Below are 12,036 nucleotides of genomic sequence, written 5' to 3'. Positions count from 1 at the left end.
TTAGAATAAACTAGGGGAATACACAAAATTAAATAAAATGAGATTATTTCTGTAAAGGGGGAAAGCATGTAGTGTAATGTGTGCACAAGCAAGGCAATTATATCCAGGTTAGTGAGGAAAAACTTCTGAGAGGAAGTGATATATCAAATGAGTTATGCAGGATGAGTAAACAAAAGCTAGTGAATTTGGGAGTAAGGAGAATGTGAGAGGAAGATGTGAGGAATAGAGATCAGACAAGGATTAAGGATTAATTAATATGCTTGAGAATCTGAAAGAAAATAAGAGGCCATTTGTAATTTTCCCCTTTAGCAGATGCTTTTAGGCTGAGAAAAGCATATAGTAGAGATTTAGAAATGCTGGCATAGATCAACCCAAAGAACTACAAGACATCAGTCCAGATGGCGGAGTAGGTAAACACTGTGCTCACCTTCTCTCATGACTACATTAATTACAACAAAACCACAGAACAACGATAATTGAGAATCACCTGAAATCTAGCTGAACCGAAGCCCTACAACAATGGACATACAGAAGAAACCACTTCTGAGACTAGTAGGAGGGGCAGAGATGCAGAATGCGCTGGTTCCACACCACCATGTGGCCATTAAAAATTGGGGGCGGATACCTTGGTTGCAGAAGTCCCTCCCTAAGGAATGAGGGTTCCCACCCCTTCCATGGTCCAGGGTTTGAGTGCCTGGGAGGAAGTCCCCATAATTTCTGGCTGTGAAAACCAGTGGAGACTGTGGCTGAGTAAGACAGAGGGCAGCTGCACTCCAGGAGTTCCATTTTTTTTTTTTTTTTTTTTTTAAGATTTTATTGGGGAAGGGGAACAGGACTTTATTGGGGAACAGTGTGTACTTCCAGTGTGTACTTTTTCCTCCAAGTCAAGCTATTATCCTTTCAATCTTAGTTGTGGAGGGTGCCATTCAGCTTCAAGTTGTTGTCCTTTCAGTCTTAGTTGTGGAGGGTGCAGCTCAGCTCCAGGTCCAGTTGCCATTGCTAGTTGCAGGGGTTGCAGCCCACAATCCCTTGTGGGAGTCAAACCAGCAATCTTGTGGTAGAGAGGACACGCTTCAACCAACTGAGCTATCTGGGAGTTCAGTGGCAGCTCAGCTCAAGGTGCCGTGTTCAATCTTAGTTGCAGGGGCGGGGAGCCCACCGTCCCTTGTGGGGCTCAAGGAATTAAACAGGCAACCTTAAGGTTGAGAGCCCACTGGCCCATGTGGGAATTGAACTGGCAGCCTTCAGAGTTAGGAGCACAGAGGTCCAAACGCCTGAGCCACCGAGCCGGCCCCAGGAGTTCCTTTTTAAGGGCATGCACATGGACTAACTCGCTAATGGACTCACTTGCTCTGACCTCCAGTGCTGGGGCAGCAGCGTAAAATGCTGAAACTGAATTGTCTTGCTTCAGGGTAAGGTCTGGAGGGGTAGCTTTCTGCTGGATGGAGGAGCTGGCGGAAGCCATTGTTTCTTTACTGAGCCCTCCCCTTTCCCAGCGTGCAGACACAGGCAGACGTCATATCTGAGTCTTCATCAACCTGGCTAATGCTTTTCATCAGCACCACCCTTAGATATCTGAGACCATGCTTTACCCAAATTTCCGGTGCATCTAAGCCACTTTCAGTGGCTTTTCCATATAAACAGACTACTTTGGCTCATGCTTCAGACTTTCCTAAAATCTCTCAAGGTTCACAAAACCTAAAGAAGCAGCATCTGGTTTTGGTGTGTCCTGTACCTCTGGCTGAGCAGTCCTAAGCCTGGCACTAGTGGCAGCTGACCTTGGTTCACAGCTTGGCCTCCCAAGGCACCTCTAAGAACAGTGCAGGTGGCAGCCATCTCTGGATTGCTTTGTGGCTCATGCCAGATGGTCCCGGGCAGGGCACAGACTGTGGCTGAACTTGGCCTGCAGTGGGTCCCCTTACAGAAGGCCCCGGGGCTTGTAGGACCAGTGGCCAGCCTTGGACTGGGCCACTTCCAAAGATGACATACCCTAAGGTCAGAGTAGGCAGGCACCAGAGCCCTGCTAAAGCGAAACCTGTGCTGTAGGGTCAGCCCCTGCACACTAGCTCTTCCTCTGTAGTCACAGCCAGTCCTCACAACCAATCAGCCTGAGGGTTTTTTCCCTCACTGATGTGCAAACAGCAATCAAGTCTCAACTGTAACAGGAGGGCTCACAAAACCCACACAGATGACACACCTGGAGCACCTAGCTCTGGTGACCAGGGAGACTACACCACTGGGTCCTATAGGACACCTACTACATAAGGCCCCTCTAAGACCAGGAGGCATAGCAGCCCTACATAGAAACAGACACAGGGAGACAGTCAAAATGGGAAGAAAAAGAAACATTTCTCACATAAAAGAACAGAACAAAGCTCTAGAAAAAGAGCTAAACGAAATGGAGATAAGCAAGCTACCAGAGGCAGAGTTCCAAACACTGTTTATAAGAATGCTCAGTGATCTCAAGGACAACTTCAACAAAGAGATAGGAAACATAAAAGTGGAGACAGAAGATATAAAAAAGAACCAGTCAGAAGTAAAGAATACAATAACTGAAATGAAGACTACATTAGAGGGAATCAACAGTAGATTAGATGAAGCAGAAGTTCGATTCAGTGATTTAGAAGATAAGGTAGCAGAAAACACCCAATCAGAACTTCAAAAAATATAATAAAAATAATAATAATAATAATAATAATAATGATAATGATAATAATAATTCCCCTTAAATGAGAAGAGTTTAAGGGGCTTCTGGGACAACATCAATACCAACATCCACATCATAGAGGTATCAGAAGGAGAAGAGAGCAAGGAATTGAGAACCTATTTGAAGAAGAAGAAATAATGACTGAAAACTTCCTTAATGTGGTGAAGGAAATATACAAGCCCAAGAAGTACAGAGAGTCCCAAACAAGATAAACCCAAAGAGGCCAACTCCAAGACATGTCATAATTAAAATGCCAAAGGTTAAACACAAAAATAGAATCTTAAAAGCAGAAAAAGAAAAGCAGTTAGTTACCTACAAGGGAGCTCCCATAAGACTATCAGATAATTTCTCATCAGAAACTGCAAGCCAGAAGGATTGGCAGGAAATATTCAAAATGATGGAAAGAAAGGACCTACAACCAAGATTACTCTACCCAGCAAAGCTATAATTTAGAATAGAAGGACAGATAAAGAACTTTTCAGACAAGAATAAACAAAAGGAGTTCCTCACCACCAAACCAGTATTACAAGGAATATTAGAGAAACTTCGTTAAGACAAAAATAAATAAATAAATATGTAAATAAATAAAAAATATGAATAATAAAATGGTAATAACTACATTATCAACAATTACTTTCAATGTAAATGGGTTAAATGCTCCAATCAAAGGATAGGGTGGCTATTTTCAGAGAAAACAAGACCTTTACATATGCTGCCTACAAGAAAGTCACTTCAGATCAAAAGACACACACCAACTGAAAATAAAGGGATAGACAAAAGATATTTCATGAAAATGGGAATGGAAAAAACAAAACACCTGTATTAGCAATATGTATACCAGACAAAATAGACTTTAAAATAAAGGCTTTAACAAGTGACAGAGAAGGACCCAGTAATCCCACTTCTGGGTAATTATCTGAAGAAACCCAAAACGCTACTTTGAGGGGACGTGTGCATCCATATGTTCATTGCAGCATTGTTTACAATAGTCAAGATATGGAAGCAGCCTGGGTGTCTGTCAATGGATGAATGGATAAAGAGAAGGTGGTACATATATACAATGGAATATTGCTTGGCCATGGAAAGGAATGGGTTCTTGACATCTTTAGCAGCGTGGATGGACCTGAAGGATATTGCGCTGAGTGAAATGTGTCAGACAGAGAAAGACAGATGTAATGTGATTTTGCTTATATGTGGAATGTAAAGAACAAAATAAACAAACAAAACAGAAACAAATTCATAGATACAGTAAACATTTTGATGATCAACAGACTGGAGGGCATTTGGGAATGGGTGGAAAGGGAGAAGGGATTAAGAAGTACAGATTGGTTGTTACAAAGTCATGGGGATGTAGGGTATAGCATAAGGAATATAGTCAATAACATCGTCATTAATCTGTATGATGTCAGGTAGGTAGTAGATTTATTGGGGTGATAAATGTGAGGGGGTTTGGGGGATGGGGGAAATGTGAAAGCATTAAGAAATACAAATTAGTAGTTACAAAATAGTCACAGGGATGAATGTAAAGCATAGAGAATATAGTCAATAATATGGTAATAACTATGTATAGTGTTACGTGGGTACTAGATTAGTCAGGGGGATCACTTCTTAAATTATATAAATGTCTAACCACTATGCTGCATGCCTGAAATTAACATAAAATAATATTAAATATGAACTGTAATGGAAAAAATTTAAAAAGGATGGAAAAAGTGAAGGGAATAAGAGGTTCAAATTTCCAGGTATAAAACAAATGAGTCTTGGGGATGCAATGTACAGCATGGGGAATATGGTCAATAATATTGTGATAGCATTGTACAGGGTCAGATGGTTGCTGGACTTATGGTGATCACTTCTTTAGGCATATAAATTTTGAATAACTATTGTGTACATTTGAAATTAATATAATATTTTATGTTAGCTATAATTTAATAAAAATCTTTAAAAAATGTAAACAGACAGACATGCACAGAAAGGACTTCAAAGTTTAGCTGAGTCTCATCAATGATGGATCATCAAGTAAAAATTTTAGGGTAAGCATTACCATAGATCCCAGATTTATTCAAGTTTCTGTCTTTTCTCAGTATATGCTGTTCAGCTTTGATTGTTTATTGTTTTATGGACTTGCATGTTCATATGAATAAGTTAAGATTCTTATGGTTACATATAACATATAAGAATATTAATTTATTGTGAAATACTAAGACCTATCATTGATTCTAATTGAATGAGTAGTTGGGCCACCAGATATGGAAGAAAGCAAGATTTTATAAAAATTCCCTTAACCATGGTACCATTAATGTAACTCAGCTCCCCTAAATTCAATCTCTATATAATTTTGTTTAAAATTTGCTATTTTCTTAGGGGGAAATATTTAATTAGCCCAGGTGTCTTTTTGTTTGTTTCTATTTTTTTTAACATATCCTATTATGTATCATGCCCAGGGAAGTAGAGTTATACAACAAAACGACTGTGGGAGTGACTCTACTGTTAAAAGCAGATAGTTTTCAGAGGGGCCAAAAATACAACCTAATAAGTATACACCATAATATTTATTCTTACAAGAACTTCTGAATTACTTAAGATAACCTGACAAGTTTTTGTTCTCTGCAAACAAAGAGTCAAAATACCCTATGCATTAAATTTGAGGTATTGCATGTGGTAATAAAAATACATCTTCATATTTGTCAAGAAATTATACCCAGATCTTCTTTAGCCTATAGCCTCAACTGCCCATATCTATTGTTCACATGTTTTCAACTTGAAGATCCCAAAAGTTCCAGAGCATACCACTAGTATCAGAATATCTGGTTCCAAGTGAAGTAGCTGAATACTAGGCTAATATGTCTAGATAAATTTGCCATGGATAAGGTTTAGTTAAGAGTTAATTTCATTTTTTAGAAAGAATGTACAATAACTAGGCAGAAATTACAGACCTTTTCTTGGAATGACAGAATAAGAGAATTTTCTAAAGTTACCTTATAGCTCTAGGCGTCTTTTATAACTCTTCCTGAGCAAATTCTTACAAAATCCCCATTCTAATTAGTTGGTCTCAACACCTGTATTCTTGAAAATCCTTCCAGGCTCGCTCATGAATATTTATTGAAGTGATCTGCTCCAGGTCTGTATGTACCAAGAAACCTAGACATTTTCTGAGATGCAAACATAGATAGACACTTCCCTGGCTAATAGGGGAAGCATTTTATGTGATCTGAAAATAAAATATGAAATGCCCTAGAATGATTAAAGAAGTTTTATTTATGTATCTTAAGAACATAAGATTAGGCAAAGGTATTTTTGGTTCATAATAATGTCGGTAATATTTCATACTTCATTATCTCATTTATAAGTCTCTTCAATGCTTCAAACTATTAATACTTTGTTGAGAGAAATATAAGCAGAAGTGAAATTTTAGAAACTTTAGGGAAAAAAATTTAAGAGCAAACATAGGTATAAAAGGAAAATTCATTTTACTTTTGATATTTGTTATATTTTAAAATGTCAATGTTGATTTGGCTAGTTAAAAAAGGCTAACCAGAAAAAGTGTCATTCAGTTAGGAAACCGAATGACCATTAAATATGGAGCTATTCCACAAACTAGATGTAAGCCAAAGGTTTGCTTTAAATGGAGTCAAAATTTCTGATATGTTTTTACTGAAAGAGGACTTAACTGACTCAACAGTTATTACTAATAAAATAGTTTCCTATGAAGAGTTTGGCATAATAGTCTTTGGAAGAGAGATGTATGCACTAACTTTTCATTAATGTAAACAGAGAAAAACAAAGTGCAGCAAAATGTTATGTTAAGAGGAATTTGATTGTTGGAAGACTGACAAATCAGCAGAAAAATGATTAGAATCATTAGAGAAAGCTGACAAAATAGTAAAAAATTAATTCCTTCATTTTGATAGTTTCCTTAAAAATAATATATTTGGTAAACAAGTTTAACAAAACACAATCAACAATTCTCAGTAATATGAAATTATGATATTAATTCACTGTATAAATCTGTTGTAGCTTAAATGTTTATAAGATGCTATATTGCTTTGATATAAGATGCTTTGATATGTATAACAAAATTAAAACTAAGGTACCCTGTTTCCCCGAAAATAAGACCTAGCCGGACAGTCAGCTTTAATAAATGCATCCTTTGGAGCAAAAATTAATATAAGATCCGGTATTATATTATACTATATTATATTATAGCCAGTATTACATTATATTATATTATATTATATCCAGTATTATATTATATTATATTATTATTATATTATATTATATTATATTATATTATATTATATTATATTATATTATATTATATTAAAGATCTGGTCTTATATTACAGTAAAATAAGACCAGATCTTTTATTAATTTTTGCTCCAAAAGTCGCATTAGAACTGGTTGTTCACCTAGGTCTTATTTTCAGGGAAGCACGGTATATTCTCAAATTGAACTAATCTTAGTATTACTTTGAAATTGACTAAAGCAGCTAGAATTTAATGTCATTTGTTTGAATAGACATTCTTCCTTCTTCATAGAGTGACCAGTCATTCAAGTGGTATAATAAATGGGAAGTTCAGAGTTTGCTAGCTCCAAAATAGTTTCTTAAGGCTGTCACAATTCCTGAAGTGCTTACAATTTTAACTCAGTTGGGTCTAAGTACTGGAGACAGAGGAGGTGATAAACATTTGTCAAAGGCTGTGTTATGCATATAAGTGCTCATAGGCTCATAGTTGTTGACTTGCTATGTTGACTGTGAAGCATTTACACAGTAACAATTGTTCAGCAATACACTAGCACAAATGGTTTTCAGATAAGTTTACTAGTCATCCAGTCAGATACTGAGAGACCATTATATGGTACTAGGTAGTGGCATCATAACCAGAAAGACAGTGACTGAGAGAAGAGGAAGGTATCCCAAACATACTATAGTTAATAACCTCGAAACACCTGAGAACTAAGTACTTACTGAATGAGTAAGGCCAGCATTTCTTACATTAGCATTTCCCAGCATGAATTCTAAGAAACTATGAAATCTAATGTTTGTTATTCCAAAGTAGTGTTTAACAGTTAATGTTATTAATGTTAATTTTTGGAATTGACTTGAAGTGATTACAAAATAAAATCGTTCAGCAAAAATTTGCAGTTATTTTCTTTCCATAATTAATTTTATTCAAGTTAATTGTTTACCTTTGAATTTAGAAAATCAAATTGTACAGATATGTATTGTTAGAACTTTTGGTACCTTTATTATCTGTCTATAATAGCACACTTTAAAAAGTAATAAAACCAAGCGGAAGAAATAAAAGGCATGCAGATTGGAAGGAAAGAAATTTAACTATCTCTATTTATAAATGACATGATTTTCTATGTCAACAATTCCAAGAAATTTACAAAAACAAACCAAAAACAAGAACCAAACTGATTATAAACAATATTCGAGAACTAATAAGCGAGTTGGGCAAGGTTGCAAGATACAAGACCAAGACACAAAAATCAATCCATATCTCTATGTTAATAATGCACATGTGGATCTTTCATTAAGTACTTCAATAAAGATGAAATGCTTAGGTATAAATATAGTAAAATATGTACAGTATCCTTATGTTGAAAATTACAAAATTCCCATGAAAGACAAAAAGACCTAGTAAGTGGAGAGACATTGCATTTAAGGTTTGGAATATTCAACATAGAAAAGACATTACACCTCCTAAAACTGATCTGTAAGTTTAATGCAAAATTCTTATCAAAATTATAGCAAGTTATTTTTTGTTTTAGATATAGACAAAACTTCTAAAATTTATATGGAAAGGCAAACAAACTAGAATATCGAAAAACAATTTTGAAAAAGGATAAGTAAAGTGGGAGGAATCACTTTGATACCATTGTATACTACTCAGCAAAAAAACAAAAACAAACTATTGATCCCAGTACAATCTTAGATGGATTTCAAAGGAATTATGCTGAACGAAAAAAGCCAATTGCAAATGGTAACATTGATACAGTGTTCTAGAAATGTCAATTATAAAAATGAAGAAGAGATTAGTGGTTGACAGGGGTCAGGAGCAGCAGAGGAACAAGGTGACTGTGCCAATAAAAGAGTAGCTGAAGGGATTCTTGTGATAGAACTATTTTCTACTTGACTGTGTGGTGGTCACTCAAATCTACACGTGACAAAATGAGATAGAAGTAAATATAAACATATATACAAATGATAGTATATAAAACTGGTGAAATCTGAGTAAGGGAGCTGGATTGTGTTAATATTAATTTCCTGGTTGTGATATAATACTATAGTTAGCAAGATGTTACCATTGGGAGACACTGGGTGGAGAGTGTAGGGTATCCTCTGTATTGTTTCTTACAATTGTATGTAAATCTACAACTACCTGAAAAGAAAAAGTTTTTAAAGTGCTAAAATATATGGTTAATGAAGTGTATTTTATAAAAGGTGAGGTCTAGTATGGACATTTTGCCTTTATTATTTCAGTTTAAGGGTCTTTTAAGAGAAGCTCATATTAGGAATGTATTTTGTATAAGGTGGATTCTGATATGGCAATGGTAAGCTTCATCTATTTCTACAATAGACTGTGATACATTCTCATTCATTTTAGTTATTTTTAAAAATTTTTTCATTAAATTTTATTGGGGTGACAATGGTTAGTAAAGTTACATAGGTTTCAAATATACAATTCTGTAATACATCATCTATATTCACATTGTGTGTTCACCATCTAGAGTCAGCTCTCCTTCCATCACCATATATTGGATCTTCTTTACCCTCCTCTACCACCCCTTTTCCCCCTTTCCCTCTGGTAACCACTAACTATTGTCTATGAGTTTTTGTTTCTTTGTTTATCTTATTCCTTTGTTGCTTTCAGTTTCATATCCCACACACATTATAGGATTAGATTACAGGGGCAGATGACTTGGTTTTTCTGAGTCTTCTCTAGCCTCTCTGATAAACCTGTCCAAACATAAGTGTTTTGTTCTCCATCTACTTTCTGCTTATTAGACTCTACATGTATACTGTTTCTAACTTTTATTATATTCTTTCAGCTACGAGTTTGGAACCCAAAGCTGATCCTTAAAAAAAAATCTTTGAAAGACAACAAATGTAAATCTCTGAATATGAATATGTTTGACCACCAAATAGCTTTTTAATTTCTAATATTTTTCCAACCTTTGACCATTTTTCCATACACAAAGACTGCAAGGAAAATATAATTTCACATTGCAAGCAAACTATTTTAATATATAGCAAGATAAATTAAGTGAAGAAAATGTTAATGACACATTTTCATTGTTAAAATGTGACAAGATAATAGTTGCACATGTAGAAGTGGAAAGATTTTCTTTCAAAATCTCAAAAAGGGAAATAATTTCACCCACATTAGTTTCCTTCTTTCTCTTTTTACTATCATCATTTTGATTCAGGACTTGTTTCAGCACAGGATATAGTAATGGCCTGTTTTATTTCCACTCTCATTTATTCCGCCCTGTAAAAGACTACAAGTTTATTCTTTCTAAAGTAGAAAGCTAATAATTTCACCTACCTGCTAAGAACAAACAAAACAGAAATTGCCAATAACTCTCCATTGCGTACACTTCAAACTTGTCAGGCTGCATTTTAAGACACTCAGTGGTCTAACTTCCACCTGCTTCTCCGGATTCATTTCTTGTAATTCTTCTTCATGGATGCTGTGCTACAATCTGGACACTGGGATACTTTCTCAACATACTAACTGTCACCTATTACTGCTGCTATACTTGTATTACTTCTATACTTCTATTATTGCTTCTACACCTCTCCTTACTCTGTTTTATTTCACCTTTTTAGATTTTTTGAGTTCCACCATTCTTTAAAATGCCATCCCATTCATAAAGCTTTACCTCATAAAAACCATCAGTTATAATCACTTAGTGCTTTCTTTAATCTCCATTGTAGCTTAGCTTTCTGTTTTTAACAAACTGTAAAATAATAAAATCTATCTATCTATCTATCTATCTATCTATCTATCTATCTATCTATCTATCTATCTATCTATCTACTTAGCCCAGTTCCTGACACACAGCTCCTAAGACCTTTATAATTTCCTGAGTGATAGGAGCTTCTGACATTGAGCTCCTAACTTCCTTGGGATTTCCTAGATTATAGGAAAGATCAAGCCATGATTAGAAGCTTGGAAGTTTCACCCCCACCCTCTATTTTCAAAAGGTATTCATGGGAACCTCCAATTATTTATAGACAGCTAGGCAGAAGCACAGGTAACAACCTGGACTTGTGATTGACATCTGAATTGGGGCTGGGTAGGGTGGTGTTGTGAGACTGAGCTCTTAACCTGTGGAATCTGATGTTAACTCCAGGTTGATAGTATTAGAACTGAATTGAATTGTAGGATATCCAGCATATCCAGCACATGTTACAGAATTGCTTGATGTGTGGAAAACCACATATCTGGTGTCAGAAGTGCTGTGTGTAAGTGAAGGAGCAAGAGAGAGTTTTCCCAATACACAAACAAATAAACAACAAATAACGAAATCATAAAATTATACAAATTATAAAAAGTATTGCTATGTATATCTAAGAAACCACTGTATTGTGGGTACCTTGAAGTCAGGATTTGGGCTTTATTTTGTTTTGCTCCCTGCTCATGCCACAACCCCCTTATAATCACTATATTATTTTTGCATAAAGTGTACTACAGTTTTGCTGAGTTGAACAGAATCATCAGAAATATTTTAAATTGAGCTACTATAACTTGCTTCAGGATTAATGCTACAATTTTCAATTTTCATTGTATCATTTCACTAAATTCAAGATGTGTTGTGAATTTTAAAGTTTGTTAGGTGGCATGTCTCTGAACAGAGAGCACCGTGGCCTTGGTTTCACATTGACATTTGAAGTTGGCAAAACCTAAAGATGCCAGACTGCACTTTTCCACCTGCTGTTCCAGATGAAGGTTTGATGTTGGATTTTTAAGCTGAGCCAAACAAGTAGGGAAAATAGCTACCAACCATCTTATGCTGTAGAGGTTGAGGCCACATGGAAACTTACCTTAAAGAGTGAACCAGTTTTAGTTATGTCAACATGAGCTATCATAATGTGTGTTTTGAAGACATTACATTATTATTGTTCAACATAGAAGTCACTGGGACATCATATTATATTTCTTAAAAAGAACTTGGAAAGTGGAATCAGGAATATGATGGTCAAAATGTTGATCCTGGACTAAGTACAGAAAACAATAATTGTGGCTTGTGTTGAATTTCCATCAATGATCCTAAAACCTGGAGCTGAAATTCTTAGCAAGGCATATCAAGGTGGC

This window comes from Rhinolophus hipposideros (genome assembly GCF_964194185.1).
Source record: "Rhinolophus hipposideros genome assembly, chromosome: 6".
In the NCBI taxonomy this organism is placed as follows: Eukaryota; Metazoa; Chordata; class Mammalia; order Chiroptera; family Rhinolophidae; genus Rhinolophus; species Rhinolophus hipposideros.
Note: the sequence above shows the minus strand (reverse complement) of the source record.